Genomic DNA, 12975 nt, shown 5'->3' with positions numbered 1-12975 from the left:
TGCCCAGAGTAAAGGTTGCACTGCTCAGATTTCATTGTAGCTAAGTGTGGCTATGTGACCAAGTACAAACCTTCTGTTTTGATTAAGCTATACATTAAATGGAGCTATCAGTTTGCCTTAACGAACAGTGAATAGGTAAAATAAAATACTTTATATAAGAGCTGTGTTTTATGGGTTGAATTGTATCCCCATAAAAAGATATGTTGAAGTCCTAACCTCTGGTACCTCGGCATATGTGTGACCTTATATGGAAGTAGCTCTTTGCAGATGCAATCAAGTTAAAATGAGATTTTCCTGGAGAAGGGTGGACTCCTAACTCACCCAAGAAAAATGCCATGTGAAAATGAAGATTGGAGTTATGTGTTTACAAACCAAGGAACTCCTGGAGTTGCAGAGGTTAGAAGAGAGGCATGGAACAGATATTTCCTCAGAACCCTTGGAAGAAATGAACCCTGCCAATGCCTTGATTTTGGACTTACAGCCTCCAGAACTGTAAGGCAATACGTTACTGTTGTCTTAAGCCTCCCAGTTTGTGGTACTTTGCCATAGCAACACTAGGGAAACCAGACCCTATTGTTTCTAAACTTCTTTTGGGGTATTTAAAAGTGGGACTCATTTGAAAAGACCCTGATGCTGGGAAAGACTGAAGGTGGGAGAAGGGGACGGCAGAGAATGAGATGGTTGGATGGCATCACTGACTCAATGGACATGAGTCTGAGTAAACTCTGGGAGATTACTGGCGTGCTACAGGGAGGCCTGGCATGCTGCAGTCCATGGGGTCGCAAAGAGTCGGACACAACTGAGCAACTGAACTGAAAAATGGTTTGGGGACTTCCCTGGTGGTCCAGTGGTTAGGACTCTGTGCTTTCACTGCTGAGGGCCCAGGTTTGATCCCTGGTCAGGGAGATAAGATCCTGCAAGCCGTGTGGTATGGCCAAAAAAGAGCAGGGGTGGGGTGGGCATGCATAGGCTTCTTAATCTGAGTCCTGAGATGTTTGGATTGATTATGCCTTATTTTTTCCTGGAAAATCTCACTGTACCAAGCATTGATATTTTTTATTACTCCAAAGCCCTTCCATCTTCCTTACATTTTTATTGCTGATTTGATGTGCTTGAATGCCAGCCAAAGTCTAAGGTAAATGGTAGATGCAAGGACTGGGTGGTTTCTGTGGTAACTTCTTGCAGGAGCCCTCCCTTTCTCATTTCAGCAATTGTCAGGGAAACGTCTAATATCAGTTTGTGGGGTCTGTCAATTTGAGTGACTCTTGGAAGAGGATATGGTTAAATCTCTTCAAGATCCTAATAAACAAATTCAGAGCAGAGCTTTTTGAGATTCCCTGCAAGTTATGATAAGTTTTTCTGTAAGTTAGGCATATTAACTAGTCCTCTGCCTGAAGTGCTCAAACTACCCATTTGTTCATATGCAGAAAATGTTGATGTTGAGTTTTGCCTAAGAGGAAGGCTGAAGTTAAAAAAAAAATGCCCAGAGCCAGAGATCTGGTTGTCTGATGCCACATTATTCAGTCTATAATCTTCAGCATGCCCTATAGTGAAAGAGATCCAAGGGGCCTGGCCTGTACAAAACTGTTCACAGGCTGCAGAGTTGGCAGGCTCAACACTGTGTGTTTATTGCTTCTAGTTAGGTGTTGTTGAATCAGTGGCTGGCATTGGTGGTGGTTAAAGGAGATAGTTGTGGGCACAGATTCTAGATATAAGCAGTTCTCATAAATGGGAATCCCTAGGGTTATCTCTACTGTGACAGCTTCCCCACGGTGCTATTCTTGAAACAGGTATGGTAGATTGCAAAAATTCCTCCCATACTTTGCAACTGTGGAGCTAAGTACAGGATGTGGAGCCTGTGTCTCCATCCTTAGGGTCTTGGACAGTTTTATGACTTGGTTTGACCATCATATGCAGTGGGTGAGACTTGGGTAGGTTTTGAACCTAGAACTGAAGAAGCATTTCAGCTTCAATGCTTGCTCCTTTGGGAATTCTGTCACCATGTAAAAAGGCCCAGGCTCACCTGCTGGAGCATGAGAGGCTATATGGAGGAGAATGAAGGTGCCCAGTCAACCCAAGGCTGACTGTGGAAATACAAGTGAGTACCCCTCTGAGTTCAGCAGAGTCTGGCCTAGATCAGTGATATTATTGCTCAGCTTAAGCTCAGCCCACATTGCTGACTCACACAACTATGAACTAAATAAATATTGTTTTAAGGCACTAAAGTTTTGGGGTAGTTTGTTACACAGCAGTAAATCATTGACAGAGTCAATGCTCTGGACCAATCAAGGCTTGCCTTTGTCCTGTCCTCTGTAACACCCAGGATTCTCAGTAACACTATCCCATTAGTAACAGAAATTGGTGGTTTAGTCACAAGTCATGTCTGATTCTTGCGACCCCATGAACTGTAGCCCATCAGACTCCTCTGTCCATGGGATTTCCCAACCAAGCATACTGGAGTGGGTTGTCATTTCCTTCTCAAGGGGATCTTCCTGACCCAGGAATTGAACCTGTGTCTCCTGCATTGCAGATGGACTCTTTACCTACTGAGCCATCAGTGGGTAATTTAGACAGAAAAGGAGTTTATTGGCAGGATATTGGATAGCTCAGTCTTTCTTCTTGGGAAGCTGGATAAAAGTCTTAATGCACAGCTAAGGGGCAACACTGCCAGAACTAGAAGCATATCTCAGCATAGAATTGGTCTGGTTAGGATGCTGGAACCATAGCTACTAAATATTGGATGCCTCCAGCCACAAAACACATTGCCTGCACTGGACCTTGGGTGTGGTGCTAGACACCTTGCTGCCTCTGGGGGCACTGAGGTTGCTATTGTTTCCAGAAAACAGTGATCTAGTCTTCCTGCTACTTCACATCACTCATTACTGCTTAAAATGCCTGTGTGTTGTGTCTGGCCAAGCTTAGGTGCTATGCCCATACCCTGATTGAGAAGAAATCATGAAAGTGGGTATCTGACATTTTTAGCCTATTTGACTGAAGACAGGTGAAAATTTTCATAAACACTGGCAAGGGTTTCTGATGCTGGGCAGCTAAAAGAGAAGTGGCAAATGCTGATCAGTTTCTGTTCTATACTCTGGTTGTCTCAGCTGGTTACAACATAGTTAGGATGGAGCCAGTTTGCGGTTTGTTTCTTGGGTCTGTTGAGAGAATATACTCAGTTTTGAGGCTGAACCCTTTATACTTGCTCCTTCTCTTACAAATGTGTGTCCATGATGAATTGGAAGGCCAGGGAATTGTGGGGCCCAGTTTTTATGATCTGTGGCTGCCAAGGTACAGATAATGTGTTTCTTTGGCTTGGTATGCTCAAAGAGATGCCATTCACTGCCATAGAATGCCACCTAAGAGGACTGAATGGGTGGTATCTTAGTGAACATAAGGGGTTGACTATTTGCTCACTGAATTTCATTCATGTGACATCTGTAATAGAAATTGTTGAGAGACAAGATCTTTTAATTCAGATGGTTTCTTATTTTCCTCTAATAACATTTCTAAACTCTGAAGTACCTATTTGCAAAACCATTCATGTAGGATTAGTTTCAGTGTTAGAAATGAAACAAAGAGAAAAGGATTCTGCCTGGAGGGTGGGTAGTAGCTGTTTGAGAAATGTTCATCCTTTTTCCTCAAACTTCTTAGATACACCTCAGTCACATTATGTCTTAGCTCAGGCTGCTGTAACAAAATAACACAAAGTGAGTGGCTAATGAACAACAGAAATTTACTTCTCACATTTCTAAGGGCTGGAAGTCTGAGATCAGGGTGCTAACATGACTGTGTTCTGGTGATGGCCCTCTTGTGGGTTGCAGACTGATAACTTCTGTCTGTGTCTTCACATCGTGGAGGAAGCGAGATCTCTTCTGATTCTATAAGAGTATAGATTCTATTCATGAGAGCTTTACCTTCTGGACCTCCTCACATCCTAATAACCTTTCAAGGGCCCCATCTCCTAATACTATCACACTGGGGAGGTAGGGTTTTAACATGAACTGGAGGGGTCACAGACATTCAGTCTATAACAGATTATAAACCCTTTGAGGGCAGGGACTCTTCTTTCTGTGTTAAATATCTCTTAAGTTGTCAAAGCTCTAAGCATGGCTTGTGATGGGTAGAATGTCTTGGGAGAAATCAGGACCTGGGTCTCAGCTCATCCATTGTAGTCGGGGCGTCAGTTAAGGGGGATGGATGGATGTATCAGGTCAGGCAATGCAGAGTCTATCTGGGCTGATGAATTAGTGTCTAAAGGTGATTCAGGGGAGGAGCTAGGATATCCACCTAGGTCCTAGGGATGTCCTTTCAGGCAAACACAGCTCAGTGGCAGGTGATCTAAGAGCAAGGAAGGTCTGGGAATCAGGGAAGTGTCAGGGGGCATCTGGGGATGAGTTGCAGGACAAGGACAGATAGGTGAGAGCAAGGCCCAGCTTTCAATGATGGATATCTGTCAAGCTAGAGAGGGAAGAGAATGGATGTGTGTAGCTGAGGCATAGAAAGGGGATTTATTTGGTCATGAAAGGAGGTGAGTTTGGTCAATAGAATGTAGCCACTAGGTTACAATAGGAACAATAGCATGATGGGCTTGGAGCTAGGTTACCCCTAGTTGGGCTGAAGCCCCTTAAAGCCACCTGCATTTGTCATGATGTTGCAGGGGACTCAGTGTGCTGGTTGTCCCGAGGCTCTGCTAGGGGGAAGAGAACTGACCTGAACAGGGAGGGGCCATCTCCAGCTTCAGTGCCCTGCACTAGTCTGCTTTGGTTGGGGGGTCAGCTTCCTCAGAGGGAGGCTGCCAGTGTGGCAGGGGAGGTGAGCGCGGCGTTTGCTCTTTTTAACAGTTGGATAGGGTCTTCACTAGGAACTTGGCACAGAAACCCATTAATGAAGTCAGGTTGCCTACCCTACCAAAAGCTGCTGTTCTGGTATGTTTCACTCTGCTGGAGGGTTCCAGTCCGTCCAGGTTCATACTGGAGACTGAAAACTCTGGTGTGATCTGAGATGGAACTTGCATTCATTCATTCTCTGAAGCATTTCAAGGATCTGTGTATAAAGAACGGATGCTCCACTTAGAAGAGATATCCTGGTATGCTCTGTTCCTCTAGTTGCTGCTGCTGCTAAGTCGCTTCAGTTGTGTCTGACTCTTTGTGACCCCATAGATAGCAGCCCACCGGGCTCCCCTGTCCCTGGGATTCTCCCAGCAAGAACACTAGAGTGGGTTGCCATTTCCTTCTCCAGTGCATGAAAGTGAAAAGTGAAAGTGAAGTCGCTCAGTCGTGTCTGACTCTTAGTGACCCCATGGACTGCAGCCTACCAGGCTCCTCCGTCCATGGGATTTTCCAGGCAAGAGTACTGGAGTGGGTTGCCATTGCCTTTTCCAGTTCCTCTAGCTAAAGCACTAGTTTCTTCCTTTGTCTCTCTCTCTTTTTGGCACTAGTTTCTTTAAAAAAAGAAATGTGTGTGTATGTGCACAAGTGTGTGTAAAATAAAAGATATAAAATATAGAATGGACTGAAATCAGCAAACTTATAAAAATACCAAATAAGCTCAACCTGTAACTTTATTTATGAAAAGCACTAAAAATGTCAATAAACAAGTTGAAAAGTGAATCCTTTGGCTCCTGAGGTAAGTCTGAGTTGCCAGAACCAGTAAAAGCTTTGTATAATCTTGGCAGCACATGAGTTCACCTGAGATTTTGCTGCTTCCAGCTGTATGAAATATTGTGATATACAGAGCCTAGAAACCTGGGCCAGAATCCTCAGACAAATTTTCTTATATCATCTGAGCTGTAATTGCCTTTTAATTCAGTTCTAGTATTAAAACTGCTTTTGTGTATGTGTAAGTTTCCTTCATCTCATCAATTCCTGGCATTTGAGAGAGTGCCTGGCACACAGTTGACCATCAGTGAACATTAGTTCTTATTGGAGATTCTCCTTTTCTCCTCCATCACAGTGACTGTCTTCTTGTGGTTGGGGGAATGCTTCTTCTGTAACTTGGTGTTTCACCCCTGGCACATTCTTCCCGTCTCTTCTGCCTTGAGCTGTTAGATCCTGGTTTTCTTCCTGGGCAGGTGCCAGCCTCCAGGAACTCCTGACCCTGAAGTGCGTGCCTGCATGTGTGCAGCTGGCTTGGGCAGCTTCCAGAGCTGTGGCACTGGCTTGCCAAAGAAGGCCTAGAGAATAAAAGTCATAGTAAGAAATCATTATCATCAAATGCCATCACTGCCTATAATCCTTCCTCATTCTAAAAGATGATCTAGGTGCATGATAAAAAAAAATCTGTAGAGTTACTCTGTCAAACCTGTATATGTCAATCCATTGTTCAAAAACCAAAGTAACTAGTCCAAGTTTTGAATTTATTTGAATTATTGTCTTTAAGAACCATATTAATATCATATTTGACTCCTTAGCATATTTTTGCCTTTTAATACAAAAATATTCCTTCTCCTGCCACCCCAACCCCTGCCAAATGGAGTAAATTCAAAGCTCTGGAAGGATATGTTGTATAGTTCACCCTTGAAAAGCATGGGGGGTTAGGGGTGCTGATCCTCCAGAGTTGAAAATCCATATATCTGCCCTCCATATATGCAATTCCTCCACATCTGCAGATTCAGCCAATTGCAGCTCATGTACTATTTGCTACTGAAAAAAAATCTGCATTATAAGTGGACCTGTGCAGTTAAAACCAGTGTTCAAGGGTCAACTGTATTTCTCTTTGCCTTTGCTTGCTTGAAATTGGATGATTATAAAATAACTTACTTGAGCTCACCTCAGGTTCTTGCTATCCTTTAAAATGTAAAAACAAAACAAAGCAAACTTTCTTTACGGAATAGGTTGATATATTCACATGTGTCACAATTCAGAGATACGAAGTAACATGCATAGTGGTTCTATTAGTGAGTGAAGAGTTAAGTCAGTTAAGTAGGTATATTTAATTTATTCCATGAATCTTCCTGATGTGAAAGCAATGGGATGTGTGCTTTGGGGAATGCAGGGATTTTTTTTTTAAATCCAGGACTTGCCTTCAAGAGATTTACAGCCTTGTTTTAGGGAGATGTAGCAGGTATACTGACAACTATAATATAAGTAGAAGTGGTAAGTGCCAGAGGGGGAGGTTCAAACCATAGTTTTAGCTTTTACCCACACAGTTCCTTTTCATAGAATTTTTGGATCTAGCAAAAGGTTTGTGCTCTCTGTAGTCTGACCACTTCACTCCAATAGATGACTAAGGAGGTCAGGTGCCTTCTGCACGGTCACCCAGCTAGACAGCCGCTACCTTTGACAAAGATAGCTCGTTCTTATAAAGCAAGCTGCTATTAAAATACCTTGACACAAATGAAAATGAAAACACAACTGTACAAAGTCTGTGGGATGCAGCAAAAGCAGTCCTGTGGGGAACCTCATAACTATATAGATCTTCTTCAAAAAAAGCAAGAAAAATCTCAAACAATCTAACCTTACCACATAAAAGAATTAGAAAAGGAAGAGCAAACAAAACCTGAAGTCAGAAGGAAGGGAATAATAAAGATCAGAGAGGAAATAACATAGAGATCAAAAAAATGATAAAGCAAGCTGCTGCCTAGTTCTGTGCTTGGTAACTTAGAGGAAAGAGCACTGTGTGTGTGTAAAATCTGGACTTGGTGAGAAAGGACTGTTGCAGCTTTGTTCAGCTGGGCACTTTGTTTTGAAATTGCCCTTAGAGCAGGTGGCTGGGGAATGGATTTGGGAGTTCATCTATAATAGTTCTTGCTGACTTGGGGTTAGGCTTTGTCTCTTACTCTTTACAACTTTTCTAAATTCATTTTAAAGAAGTAGACCATACGTTCACATGATTCAAAATTCAAAAGGTACAAAATGAATTTCAATTAACTCTTCCCTACCTCTGTGCCCTAGCTGGACATTCTCTTCTCTGGAAGCAGCTGCAGCCAAACTTGTTAGCTTCAATTTCCAGAATAGCATATGAATATAGAAGTCAGTGCATCTAGATTCAGCCCCTTTAAAAAAAATGGTACTCACTATGCCCTGTTGTGCGTCTTGCTTTTTTCTTTTCAGCAGTTTAACCTGATGATCTTTCCATATCATTACATAAAGAGCTTCCTCATTCTTTTTTAGTTGGTGGTTTTTGTGGCTAATAACTGAATCCACTCTAGATGATTAAGCCAAAAAGGGATTAGAATTTTTAGGTAACTCATGGAATTGTTTGGAGGTTTACAAGACAGGGGGCACCTAACTTTCCAGAAATAACGACCATGCCATATATAGTTCTAGTATTAGGTGGGAGCCACCTGTGCTCCTACCTGTACTGAGTAGCAAGTAGCAGGGATCTGACTGAACTGCAGTTGCTTCCACCATCATCCTGAGCCAAGAAGGCAGCTTCCCCTGCAAAAGTAGAAGCTCTGAGCAGAGTCTGTTCTCTTAGATTTCTTACATCTCAAGCAAAGTCTTGTGTGGATATTCCCATCATTTGAGACCTGGTCACATGTTTGCAGTTTAGCTGCAAAGGATGCAGCAGTTTGATTCTCAGCTTTCAAGGTGGGGGGGTGAGATTTGTAATATGAGAAAGTTCTCAGTAGAGAAAGGCTTTCTGAGAGATTATGGGGTAATCACAGATATGACAGATGTCTACCAGAGCTGCCTAGAATTTCACTGTGTGGATGAACCATGATTGATTAAACTAATATTTCAAATGATGGACCTCTGGGTGTTTTCAAATCTGTATCTTAGATGATACATATTTAATGATCTTGTACATATGTCATTTTGCTTGCGTAAAGTGCAATGTGAATTCCTAAAGTTCCTAGAGGTAGAATTTCTAGATACAAGGTTTGATTATAATTTTTTAATTGTAATTTTTATGGATGTTGCTAAATGGTCTCTGGATGTTACACTGTTCTGTTCTTCCATTGACAGTATACAGGTTCCTATTTTTTTGCCTAGAGTCTTTTCCCAGTTCAGATCCCATCTGAGTCAGGGTCACAGGTTGGGTCTTCCCCACTACTGAGGTGAGTTTTGGCCTTGGGCCAGGAATGCTGACAAACCAGATCTGGGGTCATAACCTCTGTCATTCATTCATTCATCTATCAATTAATTATCTTGACTGGATTTGGTCTATAATTTATTGTAGGCTCTTTGGTCCTAAATTAAATGGCATCTTGGGGGATCTGAAAGATAATCTAACTTCCAAAAATGATTTGCAACTTGGGGGTAGCTTATATATTGGGAGATCTTAGATCATTATGTGCTCACAAATGATAAGGATGTTTTCAAAGAAAGGTTATGAAGACTTATAGTACCTTTTCTTTTTAAAACTAAAAAACAAATAAGTGAAATAAGACAGATAAATACTGTATGATATCACTTATATATGGAATCTGAAAAAAGAAGAAAAGTGTTGAACTTATAGAAACGGAAAATGGAATGTTGGTTGCCAAGAATGGGTAGGGTGGGGGAAATAGTGGGAGTTGCTATTGAAAGGGTATAAACTTTTAGCTCTAAGATGAATGAGATCTGAGGATCTGCTGTATAATATATAATATGGTGAAAAGTGAAAGTCACTCAGTCATGTCCAACTCTTTGTGACCCCATGGACTACACAGTCCATGGAATTCTCTAGGCCAGAATACTGGAGTGGGTAGCTTTTCCCTTCTCCAGGAGATCCTCCCAACCCAGGGATTGAACCCAGGTCTCACGCATTGCAGGCGGATTCTTTACCAGCTGAGCCACAAGGGGAAGCCCAGGAATACTGGAGTGGGAACCCTATCCCTTCTCCAGCGGCTCTTCCCAACCCAGGAATCGAACTGGGGTCTCCTGCATTGCAGGTGGATTCTTTACCAACTGAGCTATCAGGAAAGCCCTATAATATGGTGACTGTAGTTGATAATGGTATTGTATAATTGAAATTTGTTTAGAGAGTAGAACTTAAGTGTTCTCACACATACATAAAAGGGAGGTGATGAATGTATAAATTAACTCAATAGTGGAAATCCTTTCACAGTCTTTACATCAAATCATCACATTGGTCATTTTACATATATGACAATTTTGTCAACTCTACTATCTCAGTAAGGCAGACAAAAGTAAAGTTCTATTTTTAGTATGTGAATTATTGCATAGACTTTGCTCGTATCTGAACTATGGCTCCAGTTGGTTACTGTGGAAGTTTATAGTAATGTAGGAAGCCCTAGTTCAAAAGCTCCTGAAAATTTTAAACAAATGTATATAAATGGGTGGAAAAGGGGGGGATACAGGTGTGTTCTTTTCCTCTAGTGGAAGTGTTCACTCTTTAAGTTGGTATTTACTTAGTGCAGCTAATTATTTTAGGAAAATACCTTTCTGCATGTCTTTGAGTGTATCCACAGGATGTCATGTATAACTCCGGGAGGCAGTGTCTCATCAGGGACTGGTAACCCTTTCTCTGAAGGGCCTGGTAGTAAATATTAGGCTTTGAGGGCCAAGAGACAAAATTGAGGATACTGTATAGGTACTCATATAACAAGACAGAAAACAAATTTCCTCAGAGCTTTTATTGACAAAATTCAAAATATAATAATTGAATACAGGTTTTTTTTTTCTTCTTTTTTTTTTTGCAGGAGAGTAATACAGATCTACTAGTAAGAAGCATGGAATTCTTATTTTGGAGATAACGTTTTATCTCATAGGATTCAAAGTTAGTGTTCCCTACCATCAAATTGACTGCAAACGTTCATCTGTAAAAACCATATAAGACTAGGCAGTGGGCCAGATTTGGCCTATGAACATCAATTTTCCAACCCCTGATGTAATGGAAAAGCCTTTACATTTGGACCCAGGCACACAGAGGTTTGCATACTGGCTCTGAACTTGTGACCTTGAACACTTCAGTTAACTTTCTGAGTTGTGGCATTTATTTGTGCATAAACTGGAGGTAATGACAACCATGGAATAAATATCATCCTATCTTTGTTATGGTTTTTGTGTTAAGATTCCAGTTCTGTAGATGCTGATGTCATTTAGCTAGACTTACTTGGATTTAGTATTGAGCAGAGTCAAAAGTCAGTTTGTCAGGGAATAGAATTTTCAAAAGTTCTCAATGTATTATGTGAAAACATGTTTTTGCAGTGGAGAGATCTAGCAGTCACCATCTTAAACAAGTGGCCAAGCTTAGCAATTAGTGGTGGGATGTTCTGAAATTATGTACCCCTCACTGATGTGTACCTCTTACTATACCATGACATCACCGTGTGGTGTCCTTGCCAGAAATGTTTGATTTGAATGTTATCCCAAGGAGACAGAAACTCAAAATGTGGGACGTTGTGCAGGACAACTGGCCTGAGCTCTTGAAAGGATTCAGTGTCATGAAGAACAGAGGTGAGATTGTTCTAGATTAGGGAAAGACCATGGAAACATAAGATAAAAATGTAGTGCATGAACATTAAGTCCTGGATGGGTGAAAGTAAATTCAGTTCTGTGGACCATTTTTAAGACAGTTGAGAACATGAGAGTATGGACCATATGTTGTGTGATTATATGGTTGACTTCCTCAGATGTAGTGATGGTATAGGATATAGTCCTGTTTTGGGAGGTGGCTCAGTGGTAAAGAATCCGCCTGCCAACGCAGGAGACACAGGAGACATGGGTTCAACCCCTGGGTTGGGAAGATCCCCTGGAGGAGGAAATGGCAACCCACTCCAGTTTTCTTGCCTGGAAAATCCCATGGACAGAGGAGCCTGGCGGGCTACAGTTTGTGGGATCTCAAAGAGTTGGACATGACTTAGTGACTAAGCATGCAATAAACTATTTAGAGGTCTGAGAGGGAGGAAAAGGAGGAAGGGAGGAAGAGTAAGTTGGGGGAGGATAAGAGAGAGGAAAGAGTAAGTTGTTTTGTTCAGCGCAGCTCACTTTGTGACTTGGCATTGAGTGTAGCGTTTTCAGTGGGACGGTACCCAGAACACTTTAATAAGTACTTTTAGGTATTAGTAGGCTTCCATGTCTGAAGTCACACCTGAGCACTGAATGTCTGTCCTCTCTTTAATGGGGTGAGGGTTTGGCTTAGGCATGTACTGTGGTACCTCATGTTGGGTGATCAGACATGGGGATTCATATTTTCTTGGGTGGCTCACCCAGGTCCCTCTGGATTGAAAGTCTCTTTTGATATTTAGAACATATATGTGAGTAGGAAAGAAAAATTCAGGATAGTGAACCTGACTCTTCAGCTATTTCCTGAGAGGCTGAGGTACAACTTACAAGCTTGTGCTTTAAATTCTCTTTATGTCTGTTTTTGAGGGTGCTAGTGTGTGGGCTGTCATCTTCTGGAGGTATGCTAAGCAGAGGAGGCTGGAGGTAGAAGTTGACAGTGCATCTTGAGGGCTCTGAGTGGCTGGAGCACCACTGAGGTGTTCTTTGCTGTGAGATTGAGGACAAGGGGTAGAGGCCAAGGACCAGGGCAGAGTGCAGTGCAGGCCACTTCTCATGCTCTGATCCTGACCAGTCTGTTCTAGCTGTGCAGGAAGGGGACAGAGCAGCTAATATGCTGTTATATTCCTGCAGGAGCTCTTCAGGCCCTATAGTGTGAGATGACTAAAGCTCATTTAGCAGCCACTTGTAAAAGTAATTACAAGATGAGAGAAAGAAGAGCATTCTGCTACTATGTGCTATGAAAACTAATTAATTCAACAAACATTTGTTGAGCAGCTGAATATGTAGTAAGAACCCTAAGGTATGAGTCCTGGGGGATACCTGTGATAAAAGATATACTTTTTACCTTGTACTGGGCACTTGTGGGGTATGGGAAAGAGATGCAGTACAGTGGAGACAATGACCAGAATACTGATTTTGCTGTGTTACAAGGCTAGTGATATGATAGAAAAGTAGTGAGGACAATGAGAATGCAGAAAACCTGCCATATGAAATTGAGTATGGTTTCAAAGATAAGGTTGTTCTTGAGGTGATTTGAAGAAAGAGTCTGGTGGGTAAAGAAGTGGGGAGGCATCCAACTTCC

General features: G+C 41.9%; 1 protein-coding gene and 1 non-coding gene across 3 annotated transcripts in view; both read left to right on the top strand.

Annotated features, from left to right (window-relative positions):
• Positions 1–12975, top strand: part of REPS2 (RALBP1 associated Eps domain containing 2) — a 256926-nt gene that overhangs the window by 46726 nt on the left and 197225 nt on the right. The window lies entirely within an intron of this gene.
• TRNAE-UUC (transfer RNA glutamic acid (anticodon UUC)) lies at positions 834–906 on the top strand. The gene has a single exon. It is a non-coding gene; the product is annotated as a tRNA-Glu (tRNA).

The sequence above is a fragment of the Dama dama genome, chromosome X, assembly GCF_033118175.1.
Source record: "Dama dama isolate Ldn47 chromosome X, ASM3311817v1, whole genome shotgun sequence".
Classification (NCBI taxonomy): Eukaryota; Metazoa; Chordata; class Mammalia; order Artiodactyla; family Cervidae; genus Dama; species Dama dama.
Note: the sequence above shows the minus strand (reverse complement) of the source record. Positions and strands in the feature narration are given on the sequence as shown.